Source organism: Falco naumanni, chromosome 8 (genome assembly GCF_017639655.2).
Source record: "Falco naumanni isolate bFalNau1 chromosome 8, bFalNau1.pat, whole genome shotgun sequence".
Classification (NCBI taxonomy): Eukaryota; Metazoa; Chordata; class Aves; order Falconiformes; family Falconidae; genus Falco; species Falco naumanni.
This window is the reverse complement of record NC_054061.1, coordinates 32,380,828-32,403,319: the sequence shown is the minus strand read 5'-3', so window position 1 is coordinate 32,403,319 and position 22,492 is coordinate 32,380,828.

Below are 22,492 nucleotides of genomic sequence, written 5' to 3'. Positions count from 1 at the left end.
TGCCAACTTTATTTTTAAACTCCCTCCCCTCTAGCCAAAAAGCCAGCTGTTTCTCAAAATCATCTTGAGATTAATCTTGGTCCTCATTGTAATCAAGAACAAAAATCCCCTTCATTACACTGTGGCCTGGGTTTCTGCTAAGAGGATTTTGGTCAATGTGTTTTCAAATTGCACATTTAAATAAACATGAGTTTTTACTTAAAAAAGCAATTTAGACAAAAAATGATGCTATTTAAAATATTATTTCTGTAGATGTACCATTTACAAAATCCTTTGTGGAAGGCTCATTCTTGATTTTTAAAATAATCATTCTTGATTTAAACAAAAAGTCAGGGGTTAAAATGGAATTATATTGCAAATGTTTTGTATAAAAATAAAGACTTGCCCTTACCAAACACTTCCAAACTTAAACAAAGCAAACATGAATTTCAGCACAAAAATAGTTTTTCCCTCCTGTTTGTTTTGACTTTCCTTCTGGTTGATTTATTATCCTTGGCACCCCACAGCACTGTCTGAGCAGTCTTTCATTACTCTTTTCTTTCGGACATGATGAAACTTTCTGGCTCCTTGCTGTCCTCCCAGCAGTGATGAACGCAGAGCAGGCACCCGGCTCTTCCCAGCCACTACCCTGCAGCTCTGCTGCCAGCCACCCACCTTCAGTGCTGCTCTTTGCTCCCATCTGGCTTCTGCCAGCAATTTGGGTTGCACTGGTGCATGCCTGGGAATATGGGAGATGTCTGGGGGGGGAAATAATGAAGGGCAATTAATTAAATAAATTAACCAATTGAAAGCCAAACCCATGCCGAAACCTTTCCTCTTGCTTACACACTGATTTTTAAAAAAAACTTCAGGGGGCTTCTAGCTGCATTGCCCACTGAAGCAGGGTTGATGCTAGGGTGCTGGGGCAGCCAGGCAGGCGGGCGGCCAGGGCGGGCTGGGCGAGCCCAGCCTGCTTTTAATCATGTATATATTTTGTATACACCCCAGCTTGTGTTTTCCACCTTCATGTCGCACCTCTTGCCAAGAAATCACAAACTCAGAGCAACGAGTCCAGGGGATTTACTAGTCCGCAGTGTTGTTTTGAAATGCCTAACCCTATGGTGGTTTTTTTAGGCCAGCTTCATGACAATTGCTTTGTCCCAGCTTGTCAGTTTGGAGCTGCTGGAGCTGGCACCAAGGCGATGTGCTGTGAAAGCAGAGCTGTACCGATGCAGGCCAGGCTGTACTTGCTGGCAAGGCAGAGAGCAAGTGAAGCCTTGGGGATGAGCACTGGATGGGGGATGGCATGATCTACTGTCAGTTATCACACCTGTGAGAAAGTAGAAGTACATGCTCAGGCATATTTGTATATGCACACTCAGGATATCTGGACTGGGTTCTTCATGGGACCCACCATAGATGCTCCAGCCTGGCAGTGGTACAGGTCATGAAATCTGTGGCCTTTCCCAGTCTTTTCATTGTGGCAGCCTAGTTTTGCCAGTGGCTTAGTACACTCAGTTCTCCTGTTAATGAGGCTGTAATTAGGCAGAGCTAGTTGGGAAATGTTTTTTTCCACTCCATCAAAGATACTGAGGTCTTGAGCATTGCCCGATTTGGCAGTGGCATAAACAGGGGAGGTTACAAAATTGGCTTCGTTTGCATTTTGGGGTGGGGGTGTGTGTCTTAACTTTTTGGTGAAAATCCCACCTCAGACACCACAAAATGCTCACTGCCATCTTGTCCGCCTGCGTATGCTGTGGGAGAGTGTGTGCAAGGCAGAGGCAGACACCAGGGAAGTGGCAGGAGGGAAGATGCTGCAACAAAACCCTCATTGTCGACTGAGTTGCCATGGGGTGCTGTGACCTGGCAAAGAGAACGGCTAACCCAAAAAGCCTGGAAATGCGAGCTCAGCAGACCTCACAGGTTCAGAAATCACAGATTATAAAAATCCCTCCAAAAAGAAAATTCTCTGTGTATGTGGTTTCTGGAGGCAGGATGGGGTCTAACATGATTTTTGAATGCTTTGTTTTGGCAATCTAAGGTCTCATTTCTATCCATCAGCAGCTGTATGCAGCCAACACTTGAATGTGTAAATTACAGGGTATAAATTAACTGAGTATTGTAAAGTTCAAAGGCATGTATTGGCTATTGCATCATCTAACACTAAGATCTTGCTAGCTTCCAAGTGATCCAGATAACTGAGTCCTTGCAAAGGCTGGGCTTTTGTAGCCCATGCACTGGACACAGTGATCCAGCCAACACTTTTTCTCGTCCAGCCCGGCACCACTGAAATTATGTGAGTGTGTGTGATTTTTGAAGAAATTAAAACACACACACACAAAGCAAAAAGTTTCTTGACTACAAGCTTGACTTCAACCTTGTACTAATTCCCATGAAGCCAACAGCATTATCCATCTATCAGGAGAGATAGAGAAGGGTGAGGGATGACCACTGGCATGCAAGATTTCCCATATGCCAACAGCAAACAGACTGGGACTTTTCCTCTCGGAAAAGAACTGACTGCGAGGGGTATGAGCTAGAAGTTCTGATATCTTGAAGGTGACGGATGGAGTGACCAGAGGATTTCTCACCATGCTACTGAACGCAAGTACAAAGGTCACCAGTATTCACTGGTGAGCAGCAGGTTCGAAGGAAATACAAGAAAATGCTTCCTCACCTCACACCCAGTTATGCCGAGCCTCCACCTGCCTCCATGGCAACTTTTGCAAGTGGTCAGCCAAGTCCGTTTTTGTGTTGTTTTCCGAGTGAATAGAAAGAGCTGCTCCATCTATAACGGAAGGGGTGTTAGGTCAACAAGAACACATCCCATAACAGATACTTGAAAATAGTTAATCTGCCAAAAACTTCATCTTCTTACTGTACCGCTGACTAATTTGTTAGCCCGGGAGGAAGCTGGGCAGCTCCAGCACACCAGAAAGCAGCAGCACCTGGTGCCTTTCACCATGTCACTTGCCAGTCTGGAGCAATCGGTCAACTGCTTAATAAGCAAAACACTTGAAACCTTTAGTGGTATTTTTCTTTGTTAATATGAAGGGGTGACATACACGTCTAAGCAGCACTGACTTGCATTGTGCTGCTTTATATGAATGCACATAACCACCTGCGACCTGCCAGCCCCTCATTTGTCAATGGGGAGCAATCATTCAGCCACTTAACAATTGCCAGGAGAAATGCTCTGAAGCTTTCCAGCCGGAAAGTAAAGCACAGCACTTTGGTGAGTGATTGCAATTCCCTGACAAAGAATCCTGGAGTCTCAAAAATAGCCCTGCATTTTTGTATGTATCTGTAAACAGTTGACAGTTGATTTCTTACTTCCTTTTCTAAGCAGGCTGGGTAAATTCTCTAATTAATGGTCATTAGGGATTTTGAAGAGCAATGAGTCATTCATTAGCTCGGTGTCCAAACTAATGAGCAATAAATGCTTATGAAAGACATGATTTATTTAGTATTTAGAATCCATGTCATTATGTGATACCTGATGAAGATGCCAAGAAACAAAGCTGACCCATGCCTTGGAGCCTGCTCTACAGGACCACACAGGTGCCAAGTTTGGGGAACTCCTGGGAAGTCAGCAGCCTTCCCGTGACTAACAAAAGTTAGACAGCCAAGCCCAAGTTTTCTGCTAGTGTAAGGTGTTTTCCTAGAGCCTGGGTCCGGGATGATGGTTTCTGACCATTTCAGATCACCTCTCTGTGGTCTTCAACACACATGTGGCACCACCATGGGCTGCACATCCTTGTCCCAAAGCCAGTTTTGGATTTTCCTTTAATACTGTCCAGACAAGCAACCCAGCTGCTGCAGAGGAAGCTGTGCTGCTGCCCTCAAGACCTTTCAGGTTTGTGTGTCATCTTTCAAGAAGGCTTTCCATCCACACAGCCTTTCTTTTCAACGATTGAGAGCTGGAGATGTAATACTCCAGAACAAAGCTAATATGCCAAAACGTCAGAAGTATTAAAAAAAAAAAACACAAAAGCATGGAAGGAGTGTTAGTTACAGCTAGCCCTGAGAAAAATTTACTCTGCATCCTGTTTAAGCATGGCAGGAGAGACAGCCTGGGCGGCTGCTTCCCATGCAATGGGGACAGGAGTTGTAATGCTAGTAGGTACTTAACACAGGTAAAACCGGGATTGCAGATGGCACACTCACCAGTCCAGGCTCATATAAACCTGCTGGTGCCCCGGGGAGGGCAGCTCTCGCCCTAGCAAAGGAGGATTTGTGGTCAGGGAGGAGGACATGTAATAGGTGCTTATTTTGGAGACGTTCCTGCACTACTCGGTGTATGTCTGCTCTTGCCAGCGCAACCTCATGGAGTCACTCTTTCATGGCTTGGGCTCTTCTGGTCCCATGGATCTCTTCCAGCCCTAACACTCAGCCCCTTTTCTCCTCCCTGATTTTGCTGCTGTTTCTATTGGGCTATTGCAGGACAAAAGTGCCCCTGGGGGTAGCTAGCACCAGCTACTGCAGGCAGGTCCTGCAAGCCATTGCTTTCAGGGAGCCGTGTGAGTGACTGGTGCCTTTTGAAAGACAAAAAGAGTTCCTCCAGAAATGTGGTTTCCAGCTAAGCAGACAGCAGGTCCGGGTCCCTGCAGGGATCCCCACTGGTGCCTCTGCCCACGGTGGACTGGGGCTTGGTCCTGAGCAAGACCAGTGTGCTCTCCGCTCATTTTGGGAGCCCCATCAAACAGAGAGGACAGGTTTACAGAGCAGAGATGGTCATTTGTTTTCTTTCTTTCTCTTTACAGGAAAGGCAGTCTTCACACAAACTTCTGGTCTTGTCACCTGGAGGTTCACGGTACATTATTCAATCCCTGACGCAAGTAGAAAGCAGGAAACACAACCAGTAGTGTTTTCCAGGCACAGAATCGGCACGTATTTTAATCATGGGTACTTCATATGTGTTATTTCAGCATTGGGCTAGAGCTGCTTTACTAAATGATTTCGATAGAAAGAATTTCAAAAATTGGGATAAGCAGACATTTTGGGGACCAGACAATTCAAGTCCTTTTCTTAAAATGAAAAGATCATCAAACTCCCTGATGCCTGGTGAGGTAAAAGTCTGTACATCTGTCCTGTAACACTTCCACTGCTATCCTTCAAAGTTCTGAAAATCTGGCATTTAATTAAGACATTTTTAAAAGATAGATGTCACTGAAATGTGCTGAAGGAGACAATTAAAAAACCTGAAAATTAATTAAAAATAAAAGGATCTCTTCAGATGTGTGATTTTTGGCACAGGAGTCCTCCGGGCCACAACTAATTACTACGGAGACCAGAGGCAAGACCAAGGTGAGTTCATTTTGCTCCTAAACGAGCTTCACCACATCCCCGCCGGGAGCGGGGAGACCACTGGCACGTGGTGCACATCGCTGGTGCTGCCCGGGGTTGGGGAAGGAAGATAAGAAGGCACGTCGCCTCGGCTTTGCAGCACTTGCACACCTGTGAGAGGCTTGGAGCTGTCACCAGTAGAGAGCTGGCATCCAAGTCACCTTCACGAGGCCACCTGCAGCCACCCAGCAGGGTCTGAGGCCAGCGGGGAGATGTGGCTGCCCACCTTGCCTTGCTTCAGTTGGGCACAGCAAGCACTGGTGGCTTCTCCAAACCTCAGGGTCTGGAGGGGGATCCTTGAAAGGACCAAAGGCTCTTCTGGCTTGACCATGTCTAAGCTCAAAGTCTGGAGACTCAGATCATGGGGCTATAAACGGTGAAGTAGGGTATGTGTGTGGGCGAGTGACCTCCCCCTGCAGACACCCTTGAGCTGGCCAGATGAGCTGTGCTGGGTGCTCTGAGCTGGCCCTTCCCACTTCAGGGCTGTCGAGATAATCTTGTCCGTCATGGCAGGATGGCACGGCTCTCGTCCAGAGGATAAACGGTCTGTGGCTTTGTGAAACATCAGCACAGCTCAATTTATGCCATTTAAGAAAGGCATTTATTGTTTCCTTGCATAAGCAGTTGCAGCAAAGGTAATGCGTTCTCCCTTGCTGTTTTTTGAAGGAGGTTGTAGCCCTTTTTAATGTGTGACCTTCAAGCTTTACAGAAAACTTACAAATGAAAAGCTCCTGTGAGTAATCCTATTTGTAGTCAATATAGCTGCGTTCTGCAGAGGTTTGGTATAAGTCTCTCACCTCAGAATAGCAGGTGATAAACTAAGGGTGGGTTTTTTTATTTTTAATAAATGGGTTATTTGGCATTCAGAAATCCTCCCTTAAGCCCCAGGCTCTGAATTATACTATTGCAAGAAATGTTTTTAATTTAATTGAAGAATGGTTCTTAAAGACTTTGCAGCACTGGCCATGGTGGGCACCTTTTGTCACAACGCCAGTCCTCGTGATGCTGCCTACCTCTGGGTTATGTGGGAGTGGGAAACCCGGTGTGCAGTGTGGGCTGGATCACCTGTGTCCTTTGCAAATGCTTCTCATTAATTTAGTGATGAATGAGAAAGTAGGGGGACAAGGGACATTTTTCTTGTGTTCCTGCTGTCTTAGTCGATTCTCTGTTTAAGAAAATCTTGCTTGGCAGCTTGTAGAATTCATAAAAAATAAGTGACAGAAAAGTAAGGTTTTCGGCAGGGGTTGAAGGTGCTCTGTCTTGGTAGGTGACCTCCAAGGGCACCTGGGACTGGGGTTCAACAGGGTGTTTAGCCCCCCCAGCCCTGGCTAAGAGCTCAGGCAAGGCAAAGCTGCTGGGGGGTGCAGCCTGGATAATTAAAGAGTGTCCAGGTCTCTTGGTAATTAAAGAGGCTTTCTGTACTTGCCTTCCAGGGCATTGATTTCAGATCTTGGCCTCTGTCTGAACAAAAAGGTTAGCTGATCTCTTGCTTTATTAGTGTTTTTTTTTTTATATATGGGTGTGTGTGAGATAGCTGGGGGAGAACCCGTGAGAGATTGCAAGCTGACCTGGCCTGCTCAGTCTGCGGTATGAGAGTGCAAAAATGATATTTTTCCTGTAGCAAACAGTCTTCACAACTTTATTTTTAACATCTGCACAGACAAAGCAGCTGGGGGTAGGCAAACAAATCCTGGCAGGGAAATGGGTCTCCTTGATGAGTGCAGCCAGGCGCTCCCATGAAAACTGGGGCTGATTTGGCTGAGTTACAAGCCTCAGAGAGCTACAATTTATTCATGTGGTGAGTATGACTGTACATCCATCCAGAGGTGAGGCTGGCTACCCCATGGCTATGCTGGGGCAAGGGGGGCTCCTACAGGGACGTGGCTCATCATTCACTGAGTTCCCTAAATCTACCTGCATCAGTCAGGTAGTGGCTGTAGCCTGATGTGCAGAGCTGCTTCTAAAGGGGTGCAGCAAATTCAGCCTTCCTTCCCTCTTGGGGAGACCAGGCTTCGATTGCAAGGAAGGAACTTCTTCCCATTAAACCACGGATCTAAACAATTTTCACCCTTCTCTTTACCTGTACATGTATTCGGGATACCCCCCATCTCCCACCTGAGCACTAGAAGACTTGCTCTCTCTGGTGCACGGTCATAAATGTGAGCGGATCCCCAGCCCTTGGCGGGTCAGGGTAGTGCTGGAGTAGCTCAAGCTACAAAGCAGCTCCTAAAGGCTGAGGATGCCTCATGTGGGGTCAGCACCTCTGGCTAAGCTGCAGGATACTTGGAGGAATGATTTTAAAGATGCTTTCTGCAGGGTCTGGAGCACGGAGAGCAAAATGCACCTCTGAGCAAGATCTCTGTATACTCCGTATCTCTTGGGCCAGGGCTGATTTTGACTCTTTCAACACTTGGTTTAATTCAGTTGTTGGACGATAGGACATAGACTATGCTGGGTTACTGTTCTGTATTATTTTGATCTATTCTCAAAATCAACCCAACAACCTGATGAATCAAACAAAAACAAATTGGCAAGGTGGTGCCCATCAGCAGTGGCTAAGCCAGCAGGCTCGCTGGCAGTCAGGGCATGCGGGTTTTTCACCCATAAGGTCCTCTGTCTGTTTTCTGTTCATACGTAGATTTAGGTAATTTTTTTTTTCCTGTCTGTTGAGCAAGCCAAGGAGAAATTTGGTTTCAATCAAATTGAAATTGGCATTTTTTTCCTTTTACAAAAGGAAAAAAAAAAAAGTTGAGTATTTGAAATGTTTTCAGTATGTTTGATTTAATTAAAATCACATTGTAGTTGGGATTCACCTGTCCTATAGAAGTCAGGTCAACTTTGAAATGACAAGCATCACTCCAGAGTGCAAGTTTATCCCATTTTGAAACGGGAGGTGAGAACAGAAAATGCAAGACTGATGCTTCAGTGCACTGAAATCTTTTAATAGCTTAAATTTAAACAAAGACATGCTTTAGTATTTCTGTAGTTGAAGATATAGATCCCTAGGTACAAATGTTTAGGAATTGTCAGGACAAAAAAAAAGCTCATTACCCAAAAATTAATTTCTCCTGAAGCTGCCCTTACTGTCAGCATTTTCCACCCTGCCAACGAACAAGCAAGCGTTCTCCCCTCTGGGCGAGGACAATAAGACGCCTCAAACATTTTTTATTAAAACTCTGAATCAAAGTAATTTTCAAAGCTGCAGAGGGTCTTTTATTTATGGAAAATTCAACTCAAGAAAAAACACAAATTTTGGAGGATAAGAATAACTATGGCGATTCGGAAAGAGATCTTTCAAGCTTCTAAAGTGGTCACTTTTTAATAAACACCAGTGAAAGAGCTACTGAAAATAAATCCAAGGAAAGGGCTCTGTTTCAAGGCCTGCCAAGGCAGATTCAACTCTAAGGCTTTCCCTTTGCTTTCTGAGGGCTTTTCCTACCTGCTCTGGTTTTTGCAAAAGTCGCGTCTGCAGGCTGTGGCCAGCCTGAAGGACAATTTCTGGATGAAGATCAGGCTTCGGTGCTCACATCCCCACTGCAGCCCCCAAATCATCTCCCTGCTTGACATGGGCTCTCCTGGGACCTGGGAGGTCCCGGCTGTGGGTGCGTTCCGAGCCTCATGCTGCCTTTTCTTTAGAAAGACTCACGCAAAAAACACTTTCCCGCTTATGGCGCTGGTTATCTGTGGGAACCCAGGCTTCCTCCTGTCTCATGAGTGAATAGCTGGCTTTAATTTTGCTTGTATCTAACAGTGCTGCCAAATTAAATGTGCCTTGGATGGGCAAGAAGTGATAAAAGCAGCACTTTCAGAGGATGAATCGAGACCATTTTCTTATTCCACGAGGAGCACCCTGGCAATAGGAACATTTTTACCTCTGTCACAAGCATCCAGGGGCAGTAGCAAAGCATGGGGCAGGTTTTCTCTCTTATTTACAGTGGAACAGCCCAGCTTCTACCTGTGGGATCAGTGAGGTGCTTGGGGTGCTGAGAGCATGTAAATAATGCCACCAGGAGGATGCTACTGCTAAAGACATACAAAGCTTTTCAAAGGACCCAAGGATTTGGAGCTTCACGCTGGGTTTCTTTAAAATGTCTGCAGTGAGATTAGGCACATGGCTCCCACGGCAAGGAAAGCGTGTCAGAACCTCCCAGCCTTGCAGGCAGCAGGATTTGGCCATGCAGGTTTGGACGCAGGCTCTTTGGGGGCAGTGACAAGTCTCATTAATGTCAGTGGGACTGGATCAGCGTGTCCCGGGGCACCCTCCCACGCAGGGCAGGAGAACCTCTCAGACCAGCAGCACTTGTAGTCCTCAGTGGAAGTTCACATCTCTATCTAAGGCAGCCAGGCCAGTAGCAGGCTTACATTTAGCCAAAGTTTTGTCAAAATATTCTTGGTAAGGGGGAAATTTAACTAAAAATAAATGTTAAAATGGTCAGCTTGTCAATGCTAATCAATGGGTAGGCATTCGTTAATGTCTTGTTTCTCAAGTCAAACACCATCAAGCTGATAAACCACTTTTAACCTCACTTCCAGGTAAATTATGTTTAGTTGCCCTTTTATCCACCGCACTTTGTATACAAATGAGCAGCAGCTCCCAGTGGATTCCACCGAAAGGTTAGCAGCCACGCACAGCATCCGGGATCAACGCTCGAGATCTTCTCAATACAGATGAGCATTGCAGCAAAGAACACCTGGGCTTGATTAATTGGGACAAATTTTACTTTGATGGGAGCCCGGAAGGTACAGTGCCAGAAGCGGTTGTTAATCACCATGCCTGCCGCTCAGCGTTGTGTACTCCGGCGTCGGAACTATTGTTATGACATCAAAATGCTTCTCTGGGATGGATGATGCGTAATCCGTGTGATGTTTAAAGATACACAGGAGAAAGTGGGAGAGTAACAAGGGGCCAGACCCTCATTTACAATCTTTTCAGGCTGTGGATTGTCAAAATATCTCAGAAGGATTTTGGCAGCTTTGTCACTTCCCCTCCCCTGGTGCTCAGCTCCTTCTTAATTATTAATGTGTGTGGATTGGGGTTGTCTTGGCAGGTGGAAGAAAAGTCTCTGTTGAAAGTGATGGGAGTAGACTTGAAAATCTCAGTCTCATGGTCGTCGTGTAGGGCCTTTTGGAATAGTACCAGTGGATAAAAGTGACATGAAAAGCCGGATCCAAAGTCCGTCGAAGTCGGTGAAGTATTTCCATCACTTCAGTTCGCTTCAGGCTAATCCTCAGGAGACCTGATGAAAAAAGGAGAGTGGAGAGGGACAGGAGCAATCCCAGCCAGCCACTGCTTCTGTGGATCATGCTCCTTGCCTAATATTACCCTGCTAATTGCAGATTTGTCTGGTTAATGAGGCTTCGTGCTTCTCCCCCAGCTCTGGAGGATTCGCTGGTCCCTGTGCCTGCCTCAGCAGTGACACAGACCCCTTCCTGAGCGGCAGCCCCCAGCCAAAGCCCACCCCGCGCTGGAGACTTCTGCTGCTGCAGTAATGCCTCTCAGGCTGTGATTTTTAATGACATCTTGATGCTAGCAGAACAGCAATATATGGATTTACGCCAGCTGAAGAGCGTGTATTCCTTCAGCGAGGGAACAGGAAAGGCTTTTGCCAGCAGAAGATACGTCTGCTTTCAAAAGTGCCAGCAAACTCTTATTAGTGCAGACAAGATCTGGGGAGAGGTTCCTTCCCTGGATGACATTTTTGGCAGTTTTCTGAATATTTTCCCCTTCTGCAATGAACATGGCCTTGGAGATGTTTCGCCCATCAGTGTTTTAAACAGAAACCTCTCTCATTGCGATTGAGACACTGAAAATCTTCTCATCTGTGAAACATTTTTCCCTTTAATTTGAGAAGCAAAATTACTGAAGTAATTAAGTTCCCCACTTAGCTTTTCTAAGCGGTTTCTGAGCGCTTTCCTTTTTATCTTAGTCCCAGCAGAAATGGTGCTGGATTCCAACCAATAAGGCAGAATGAGCTCGTTAGATTTGCTTCTGAATTGGGCAATTGATTGTTAGAAAAAGCAGTTTATGCTTCCAAGAATAATAGAGATGCATCTGTGGCATTTAGTGGCAGCAGATACATGCATCTCACAGGCTGTAATGGTGGTGATCGAGCGGTAACGGAAGAGGAGCAGACCCCAGGGGAGATTCCCCAAAACGGTAGATTTATGCCCTGTAATTAGTCTTCTCACTTGCCAGCTTTTCTTTTCCACTGGTGTGGCAAGGGAAAAAAAAAACAAAACAAAACAAACAACAAGAGAACATTGAGAAATTTTCTACTCTTCCCTTAATTTCAAAACAATATCCTCATTGTGTTTACATCTGTCCTCAGTAAAATATATTGCCAGTTTTCCAGTATTCCCTGCCAGTCTGTTACTAATTCCCCTTCTCATGTTTTCCCAATGACAGATGGTCACCATCGACAAAGTTTCTAGAAAGTAGCTGGGCTCCTCGGAAGCCCTTGCTGGCAGTGTGGGCATAGGGACAGTAGGATTAAGTCGATGTTACTGTGGCACAGACGAACACCAGGCTGGGGAGGCTAAACTTTCTTGGGCCACTTTTGCCTGGGGTGCATAAGGCTGCTTTCCATGCTGTCTGACGGGACCACCTCTAAATTGCTGTGGATTGACTTAAATGACATGCAAACTTGGTGAAATCTTTAACACTTTCCCTAAAAACTGAAACATTTTTGCTTTTAGTTTTGGCAAGAAAACAGAGAAATTTGTGTTTTCGCTCCATTTCAAAGTTTGTTTTTTATTTTTTTTATCTTGCCATAGAACAAAAAACATGTGACTGCTCCAGCTTTCATACCTGCAAGGCCAAAACTTTTTAGAGTTGGTATAAGGTTGGGGTTTTTTGTTTCTCAGATTTGATTTGATTATGGTACAAATACTTCTGAAACTCAGAGTCTTAATTTCTGACCCCAGATTCCTTGAAAATGTCCCTTTGGTTTCATAATAATAATGGATGAATTTGATGGTCTGTTGCAGGTTCTCTATATTTTAACTCTTTCCTACGGAGTCAGTTTGGATTTTCTTCTCCTCTGTCCATTTTTAGATGTGGATGTTCCCATTATCTTTGAACTTCCCCACTTTTCCATCCAGGCACTGGCCATATCACCTGCCAGGTTACTCTCAGCTACCCTCAAAGTGACAGATGGGATGCTTCAGCCTGAGTATTTTCATACTCGAGTTATGCCACCTACCAAAAATGCTGCTGCACACATTCTCTTGCTGCGTCAAATGTCCTGCACACACAGAAAGAAAAGGTTTGGAGCTCCTTTCAGCCATATACTTAATGTGTGCTATTAATGAGGAGGAAATTGCATTCTTTGATTTACAGCCATTTTTCCCTTAAAAGCTACCAACAGCCTGCAATAACTCGGGCGGTCCTCTCTCAGGTTGTTTTTTCCGCTTGATTTTAGTGAGAATTGTAGCGCTGAATCTTGCTGAAAATGACTCGATAAGGGATTTCGTATGTTCACCTCATTCAGGAAAAATAACTGTGGGCTGTGGGTGTAAACCGTTTTGACCCCAACAGAGCTGAGTTTATTTACACCAGCTGTGGACCTGCCTGAGCCTAGGCAAACCTGATATTGATCCCTTCTTTCCTCAGCTATGATTAAAATATTTTCTGTCTTAACCAACCTTAATGAGCTGCTGTCTACTCCATACCTTAACATGTTGGCTGGGGCTAACTTAGCATTAGTTTTTTGTCATTCAAGACAGACAAGGTGTTTTTTTTAAATTCAGCAAGACTTTTGCTGGTTAGCAGTATCAGTGTTTTCAATACTGTCAGCTACCATGATCTTATTTGAAAGAGATTGAACATTTGGAATCTAAATGTCAGAAATATCAATAGGACAGTACATACAGTTCTGAAGACGAAGGTTAGGAGTTAAAGTCTTAGAAACAGTACATGAGTTTGCCTCCTTAAAGTGAAAATGATGGCTATCATCTGTTTTATAAATCCATAGAATATGAACATCATGGAAGAGTTTACAGCTGAAAAGCAGAAGATGTACAAATGAATAGGAGGGAAAAAACCCTAAAGACAGGGGAAAAGATCCACAAATACTTCGTGAGATAGGCTTAGCTGTGGTACTTGATGTTAGTCGGGCAATAAGCCCTTCTACACTGGAGTAGGAGTTTCTCCTGTCCAAATGTGTCATTTGTAAGAAATGCAGATGAACACTCTGCACAACTCTCTTCTATGCTTGTGCCTTGACAAAACTTAAGCAGTTTTCTAACTTTGTGTCCCTGTTGCCATGTTCTGGGTCAGAACACGTTTCATCAGTAGGAGCCTTGATACTAAGTGAAGGACCAGGACTCTCGAACATTGGATGGCAGAGCTGAAGGATGACTTGGGACTGCATCCATCATAATGGGGAGAACAGATACACGACACTAATCAGGGTTAAACTGCAGAAGTATCAAGGTGGGAGAAAGCTGGAACTAGAGGTAGTGATGAAGAGCTGTTCATGGCAGTTTTATAATGCCTTTGTGCAATGAGACTGAAAATTACCATGCTTTCTAATAAACAGTGCAGCTCAATTTAAAATGCCTTGTTTAAATAACCATTTTGGGAGAGTCCCTACTGTTTTCTGCATTAGGAAGCTGGTGGGTGAGTCTACTCCTGGGCTTGTGGATGTGTCATGTGTACTGCCCGGCAGCCTGAGAGGAAGGTGAGAGACCCAGCTCCCAGGTGTGCACACAGCAGGAACAGCGAGTCCGTCCTCAAATGCCTGGGCAAACAGCAAAAACATGCCCGAGGATGCGAATCCTGAATCCCGAAGCATCCCACAACCCATTAGTTAATCCATCTGCTTTGAAGCTTCTCAGTCCTGAATTAAGCCCTTCCTGCTCTCGGTAGTACCACCCACTTTCCAGATGATGATATTATTTCTTGCACCTTTTATTCACTCCTGTCTCACCCTGAATCTTCACCTGGATTTACGGAACACTTGGTTGGGGAGTTCAGATCTGGTTTCAGAGGGGGCTGGGTGGGCTTTTTCATTGAGCCCTGCACTGGGAAACTGTGCCCACCAAAGGGTTATGACCAGCTGGGAAAAGGAGGGAGCAAAGGATTTATAAATGTTACTATAAATGGACTCCAGAGCATCCCTTGGCAATGTCCAGCCCTGGCTGCTGCTTCTGTGCTGTAAGCAGCTGATAAAGCTGATGGGAGCTGCGCTGACTGGTGGGTGGGAGGCACGCAGCCCCAGGTGTTCTCCGTGTTTGTGAAGGGAGGTGAAGAGCAAGGATGAGATTTCTTTTATGGATGAAAGAACTGCTGAAAGGGACTCAAAGGAGTAGAAGATTCTGGCTCTGGGGGGCACTTAGCCTCTGCTGGGATGAGCTCCAGAAAGACCCTCTAAGGGAAGCTCCAAATTTTGCAAAGTAAATGTCAGGGAAGGAGCCAGCCAGTTCAGTGTAATCAGAAGTGTTAAATGAGCTCCTTGAAGAAGACAAACTGTCTGGCATCACCTCCCCTCTGCAGGTACGTGGGGCAAATGTGCACCTGATGTTGGCTGAGACAGAGCTCGATCTCCCCCTTGCTCAATGGCCTCACGTTGCCAGCTTCAGCGCTTGTCCTATGGCTCCCGCAGGGAGACTGTGTAAGACGATGTTTCTTTAAAGGCTTCTTTTACTTTTTTCTCCTTTTTCCCGTGCTGAGATAGGTGAGGGGCAGCACACACCCCAGCTCCCGGTTCAGAGCAAAGGAAAATTGCTCCAGGTTTTAGGACCATGCTGGAGCTTCCACTTGGGATCCTGGAATGAGAAGTGGAGTTTGCAGAAGGTGCTCTGAAGTCTGTGTCTGTAAGAACAGCAATCCTGGGTCTGGCAGAGATCCAGCCTGGATTAATAAGACTGGAATCCTCCTTTTATTACCTAGCTCACGTGAAACACCTGCAGACCAGCACAGATACAGTATTCACAGGCCCTTCCTACAATCATTTCTGTTTCTTTCACTTAACTCAGATTTCTAGGACTGGGTGAAATTCAACATAGAAACTATTTGTATCTTTTCATCCCAGCCGGAAGATGCCTCCTTTAGCAGAACAACCACAAAAGTATCTCCATGAGGAACACGGATATGATTTGATTAACTTTTTCCTAAATCCCCCTACCCTTTATGCTATGAGAGAGCTAGTTGGAAAGGCACATTCTGGTGGGATTTTCATCTGGACTTTCTGGGATAAAGAAAACATAACCTAAAGACATGCTTACCTAGTTTAGTGAGCATGAGAGGATGCTAAAATCCACTTTACCCCTTACTTTTCTGGTGTCATCCTTCTCTAGATGAGGCAACTTTGTGGATCTCTCAAGGGCTGTTTGTTCTAGAGCCTTTTCCTTTGCTCAACAGCTTGTCTGATTTGTTGTGGATCTCATATAGCATGTGAGTTTCTATCTTCTGATGTACCATGCAAAAGCTGTCTTTTGGTCTATATGCCAAGCTTTGCTTTAAAAGGAAAGGGCTCATCTTTACCACTGCTCATATTTATGGGCTTTTATTGCTGTTTGACTCACCAGAAGCAACCTCATGCTGACGTGCAAAAGGGAGATCACAAAAGTGCACACGATGGGGATTGTATATCCCAAACTAATCTAAAATGTTTGAGACACTGGAGACCTGCAGCGCCTGGACATGTTCCTCTCACATGTGAGCCTCAGCAGCTCATTGCATAAACCTTTTGGTCACTGTCACTGTGTAAGTGGCCATTGCCAGTGTAAATCTACACTCAAGCCCATACAAAGGGATCACATCACCATCAGAGAAATGGCCCCACCCCGCAGAGATGTTTTTTCTAAGTGTGCTACAGAAGATACTGGAGAAAAAAGAGTGGACCTGTAAAATATATTAACCACTGAAGTGCATGTTATTGTAACAGTTTTTACGGGAGCTAAGCAGTGCTTGAGAGAGCTGGAAAACCCCAAAATAAACAAAAAAGGGCTGAATTATTAGCACGAGCAAATCCATGTAGCTCCCCAGATATCAACAGAGCAATGTTGATTTATACCAGTTGCAGGCATGACCTAGGTCACAGCTCTCTGCTTCATCTCCCATGCTGGGTGACGCTTGGAGGCCTTTCACTGAAGCCTGATCACCCAGGACCCCCGCGCTGAGCTGGGTCCCACATGTTTACTGGAGACTGTACATTTTTCCCTCGCATCCTCAGTGCGCTGTGCCTGTGCCACGGGGCTGCAGCATGTCACACTGGAGCAGGTCACAGCTGACACGCTGCCCTGTAATTGGAAGTGGCACTGCGTGTCTGGCAGCAGCAAAAGGAAAATGTTGAAAAAGCGACTCTTTTTCCCATATTTCCTAGTCCAAGAGGTGGAAAGTCAGAGTCCCCCAGAGCACTGTGGTCACTGGAAAAGGGGGATGCTTCTCTCCCTTTTTCTGCTGTCTCCCATGCCAGCTTGCACTGGAGGATTCACAAGGGCCTCTAAAGCCAATAAACTAGGAGTAGGGGAATTTCCCACTCTTAAACTTGTAGTTTTGGAGTACAAACATAGGAGAAATGATGTGCTCATCTATCCCTTACCCACAGCCAGATCCATTTATAGCATTGTGCAGCTCTTCCAGGCTATTGGAATAACTAGATTCTCAGAGACAGGGTATTTCCCTTCCCTCCAGCACTGCTGTAGGAGTCTGTCCCTGCTTGTTACTGGAGAAATTTTATGGGCCTGCAAGTTGAATCAACAGTCTTTACTCATGTGTGGAAAAAAACACCCTTGTTCTTTTAGCCCTGGGATCCTCATCTCGCAGCCCTGGGTAATTGGGATTAGCTGTTACTCATGCAAACAGTGCCATTTAAGTTTAGTTTGATCTCATTTCCACCCAGAAAGGAGTTTGAGGGCCTCAAAAGTGTGTTGGGAACCTTGCACCCCCACTGAGCTTCTTGTAACACTACTCCGTAAAGTCAAAGCATCTCCTTCAAAATCAGAGCGACTGCCCTATCAGAGCAATGGCAGGGTCCCAGTGCTAGTGTGAACTGAGCTACTGCGGCAAAAACCTTCCAGAAATTCCCTTTCAGATGCCAAACAGGAGCAAAACCACCAATGTTACCTCCAGTTTGATTTTGGCACGCGCCGTGCATTGCTCTTTTCTCAACTCCGCCAAGGGTGTTAGCATCCCTTCATAGGTGTGCTGCTTGCCTGGCACAGTAGCTCTTCCAAAACCTGGTTGTGGGCTAGTTCCTGCCAGGTGGAGTTCACTGTGTTAAGGAAAACATCTTTTCTTTTTTTGAACCTTGTCTGAATGAATTTAAGGCAACAGCACTCAGTGGCTCAAGGACCCCAGTTGGTTCCCAGTGTCTCAGCACAGGTTAAGAGTAGTTACTGGGAGAGAGCTAGCAGGATAACTAATGTGGCAAAAATGTGGTGGGTTTTGAGGAATGTGGTGCTTTCTCTGTTTTCAGAAAACTTTAAACCAAGATGATGCACCTTCCTAGAAAACAAGTTATAGTTTCAGGATGATGCAGAATCTCCTGGGTGAGTTTTTCTGCCCTGCACGATGCGGAAGGTCAGACAAGATTATTATAGTGGTCCCACTGGCCTTAACATCTGTGAAAGTTTGCTGCAGCTCCTTTGAATAGCTAGTTAGCTTAGTAGATTATGATTATTATTTTCCTGTTGGCCTGTTATCAGAAGAGATCAGACTAATTGTGTATTTATCTGGAACTACAGTTATAAAGCTGCTCTAATAAGGCAGTAATTCATATCTTGAGTGATTTATGGCCCAAGATTTAAAGCCCTTTGCATCCATTGACTCCAGTGGGATTTCCTAAGGCAGCAAGATACAAGGTCATTGCAGAGCCATGCTCCATCATGCTGCTGATACCCTGATGGTGTGGAACCAGCATCTTCACAGTACCACTTATTTGTTGGTGTTTATACAAAACAAATAAATGCAATTTGTGTTCTATTTTCTTATTTGCCTGACAGACTTATTTGACAGTTCCCAAAGTCCTCTCCTGCCTTTCCCCGAAGTGACACCTCTATGACTTGGGAGGAGTTTTAGGTGGCAATTCTTCTTCACTCCAGAACTTGTACTGTTAAAATTCATTTAGCTTCAACAAAGGAGAGTAACGAGCTTTTATAGTCCCTGTGAAGTAGTTTTAACCTAGGACTCAAAAGACAAAGACCGCTGTTGAATAGCAATGTTTGTTTAGCACTTTAACATTTAAATCTTTCTCCATTTGGATGTGTCTTTCCTTTTGAACTGGAGGCACAAGTTCCTCTATTTGCCTGCAAAACTTTTTTTTCATCTTGCACTGAATCCCCAGAAAATCCTCAAATATTCTTGCAAATCTCAAAGATATTAAGGCGTTAGCCCCCCTTCCTCTCCATTTAGACCTTTGAGGGCTGGTGTGACTAGAATGATTTTGGAGTTATAGCTCAGAGTCTGAATAAAAAATGAAGGGAAGCATTTTGCAATACTGTAGCCAGTACAATAACTAATTACTTATAGATTTTAAGTCACATTTGAAAAAGACAAATACTGAAATAAATGGATAATCATTTGGAGCTACCACTAACAGTTTGTTTAAATACTTAGGGTTAAATTCAGCTCTGCATCATGGCAGAGCAGCTGCCTGCATTGATGCATGCTCCAGCTGTGTACCAGTGCCAGTGAGAGCCAAACTGGCCCCTTTGCTGAGATAGAAACACTTGTAGCTCAGGCTTGTGTGCTGCACTGGATGGCTGCTCAGGTCCTTGCTGGATCATGCTAGTGGGAAGGTCTTAACTGAGCAAATCATGACCAGTTCTGACACCACGTGAGATGGAAAAAAGTATCTGGGGGTTTTGAAGCTGGATGCTGCCTTCCACCATGATATTTAGCAGAAAAAGCTGAGAAATGTGTCAGCAGATTTGTGGTGACATGATCTCACTTTGAGAATGACAGAAAGTTTCAGAAGAAAGGGATGAAAATACAGTTAGTGACCCATACATTACATGATGAGTTTAATCTTTAGATATAGCCACTACGCCTATTGGAGTTTTTACCTGTCTGCAATATGCGCAGAGAAGTCATTCCTGTATTGCATCATTTAATGTGATGGCTTTAATGTACTTTAAAAAACAACAGCCCTCAGACAGAACAACTTCCCAGCTGTAAGCCAAATGAAATTGCCTTTTTTACATTTGCAACTGGAATCATCAATAATTTTGCTAAGGTGAGGTGGGCTGTGGATGCATTCAGCATAAACTTCAGGCTTTGGAGACCTGGAGAGCTGGCTTTTATTAGTAAACATTTTGCTTTTCAGCGTCTCCATGTGCTTGGGTGGTGCTGTGAATTGTGTGTGACTTCTGTTGAGGCTATGAAAATTGCAGTCAGCCTCTCGTCAGACTCCACTGGCAACCCGCAGCCTTCTCCTCTCTGACTTTTTTCTGTGGTTGACAGTCACACCAGTATCGAGACGTGGCAATGGTTACATAAATAATCTATTTATTAACACACATTCTCAGCAGGATCCTCCATGATCTAAAGCTCCAGCGCTGGGAGATCTGCACCTTGCTGCAGAGCTGAGCTTTCTGGATCCAGCTATCCATGGAAGAGGTGTTAGCTGGGTCCAGCTGTCCCCACACCATGGCAATGGGAAACCAGCAGCCTGGGTACCTGCAAGTACAGCGGGGTGGGAGGAGTGGCACATGTCTCCTCCCTTCCCAAGGACACCAGATGGGAAATCACTTCAGCTGCTTCCCTGTGGATTTTGGTAAATCCTTCCAGCCACAGCATGTATCCCACAGTCTCTGGCTGCTCCCCATTCCTTCACAGTTGACAGAAAGCCCAGTTTTCTCCCCAAAAAGAAAGAAGTCCCAGCTTGGTGCCAGACAGCCTCTATGAAACGTTCATCTTCTTGGAAGAGCAGGGAGGATGCTGTCACATATGTCAGAAATGATGTTTTAGAGCTCCAGAGAAGATCTGTGTCTTCAAGGGTGTTGCTAACTTACCTTAGAAATACAAGTCAGCAAGATGGGGAGACAAACTACCTGGCTCCCCCCAGTTCTCCCCACCCCAAATCTCTTCAGATCACAAGGAGTGGTCATGGATGGGGATGGGAACATCTGGAAATAACAGCATCACTAAGGGAAAGTATTCCTTTTTAATTAATTGTATCCCTTTTATCCATGGCAGTGTAATTGCATTTTGCTTAACTAAATCTTTTTAATTGGTGCTGGGAGTGAGTGATAAGCAAAGCTGTACAATTCCTTATTAGCTATTATAGATTGCTATTTTAGGGCAGCGCAGGATGCTTAGTTGGGAGACTTAGAATCTGGGGCCAAGTAGCACTGAGCTGGGTATTTGGGGACGGAGGTGGCTGGGCACACAAGCCAGCCTCTGAGCCTCAGGTCTACACATTTTTGTACACGCAAGAGGCTTTTTCATCACTCACTGACTATCCTGCAGCGACTTGTGGTACTCTGCCTGCCTCGATGGACCTTCCCTTGGACCAGAGAAGTGGACGGATGCACAGGGCATGAGTGCCCTCCGAACCTGCTACCCAGGGTCCCCTGCTGGGTTTCAGGCTCCAAGTGCCACTGTGGTGGCTTGTCCCCTGTCCTGACACTGGTGGGCCTGGGGGCGAGTTATGCAGCTGGCTCTCCTCTGTCCCCTTGAGGGGACACATCTGACATGCCGGCAAAATCTGGGGTTTTGCCTTAAAAATAGTGTTTCTAGCTATTAAGAGTGGAGAAAAAAACTTGTACAACTGTCCTGACTGCCTGGCAGCCAGTCTCACAAACCATCTGGCACAAGAGACTGAATCACAAAGGTATTTTCCACTGTTATTTTCCAAAATCCCGTTCCTGGAGGAGTGGTTGACCGCAGCTGGAGGTACTGAAGGCTGAGAAACCCCCGCAGCCTGCGTCAGCCCTGTGCCCTGTCCTCAGGTCTCGGCTCCCTCTGTGTGTCCAATCCACCCGCTGAATGGAGCACACCGCCTGGCTGGCCTTCCCCGTGCCTCAGGTGCGGCAAGGTGGCCCAGGGAGGGTTAGATTGGATATCAGCAAAAGTGTCTTCTCCGAGAGAGTGGTCAAGCCCTGGGACAGGCTGCCCAGGGAGGTGGTGGAGTCACCGTCCCTGGAGGTGTTTAAAAAGCGAAGATGTGGTGCTAAGGGACACGGTTGAGTGGTGGGCTTGGCAGCCCTGGGAGAAGAGTTGGACTTGGTGACCTCAAAGGTCTTTTCCAACCCGAGTGATTGTATCACTGTGATCATGGGGACCCTCGGGCCACTGCCGCCCTCCCGCTCCCGGGATGCGCAGGGGCCACGGCTCCCCGTGCGTGAAAGCAGTAGGAGAGAGGGATGCGCTGTCCCAGCGGCGACAGCGGTTTGAACCGGGCAGCCTCCGAGCCCAGCCCGGCCCAGCTGAGCCCAGCCGAGCCCAGCCGCACCCAGCTGCACCCAGCCCAGCCCAGCCGAGCCCAGCCCAGCCCAGCCCCACCCAGCCCAGCCGCACCCAGCCCAGCCCAGCCGCACCCAGCCCAGCCGCACCCAGCCCAGCCCAGCCCAGCCCAGCCCAGCCGCGCCCAGCCCAGCCCAGCCCAGCCCAGCCCAGCCCAGCCCAGCCGAGCCCAGCCCAGCCGAGCCGAGCCCAGCCCAGCCGAGCCCAGCCGCACCCAGCCCAGCCGCACCCAGCCCAGCCGCGCCCAGCCCAGCCGCACCCAGCCGCACCCAGCCCAGCCCAGCCCAGCCGAGCCCAGCCCAGCCCAGCCCAGCCGCACCCAGCCCAGCCCAGCCCAGCCGCACCCAGCCCAGCCCAGCCCAGCCCAGCCCAGCCGCACCCAGCCCAGCCCAGCCCAGCCGCACCCAGCCCAGCCCAGCCCAGCCGCACCCAGCCCAGCCCAGCCGAGCCCAGCCCAGCCCAGCCCAGCCGCACCCAGCCCAGCCCAGCCCAGCCCAGCCCAGCCCAGCCCAGCCCAGCCGCACCCAGCCCAGCCGCGCCCAGCCCAGCCGCACCCAGCCCAGCCCAGCCCAGCCGCACCCAGCCCAGCCGCACCCAGCCCAGCCCAGCCCAGCCCAGCCCAGCCGCACCCAGCCCAGCCCAGCCCAGCCCAGCCCAGCCCAGCCCAGCCCAGCCCAGCCCAGCCCAGCCCAGCCCAGCCCAGCCCAGCCGCACCCAGCCCAGCCGCACCCAGCCGCACCCAGCCCAGCCCAGGCG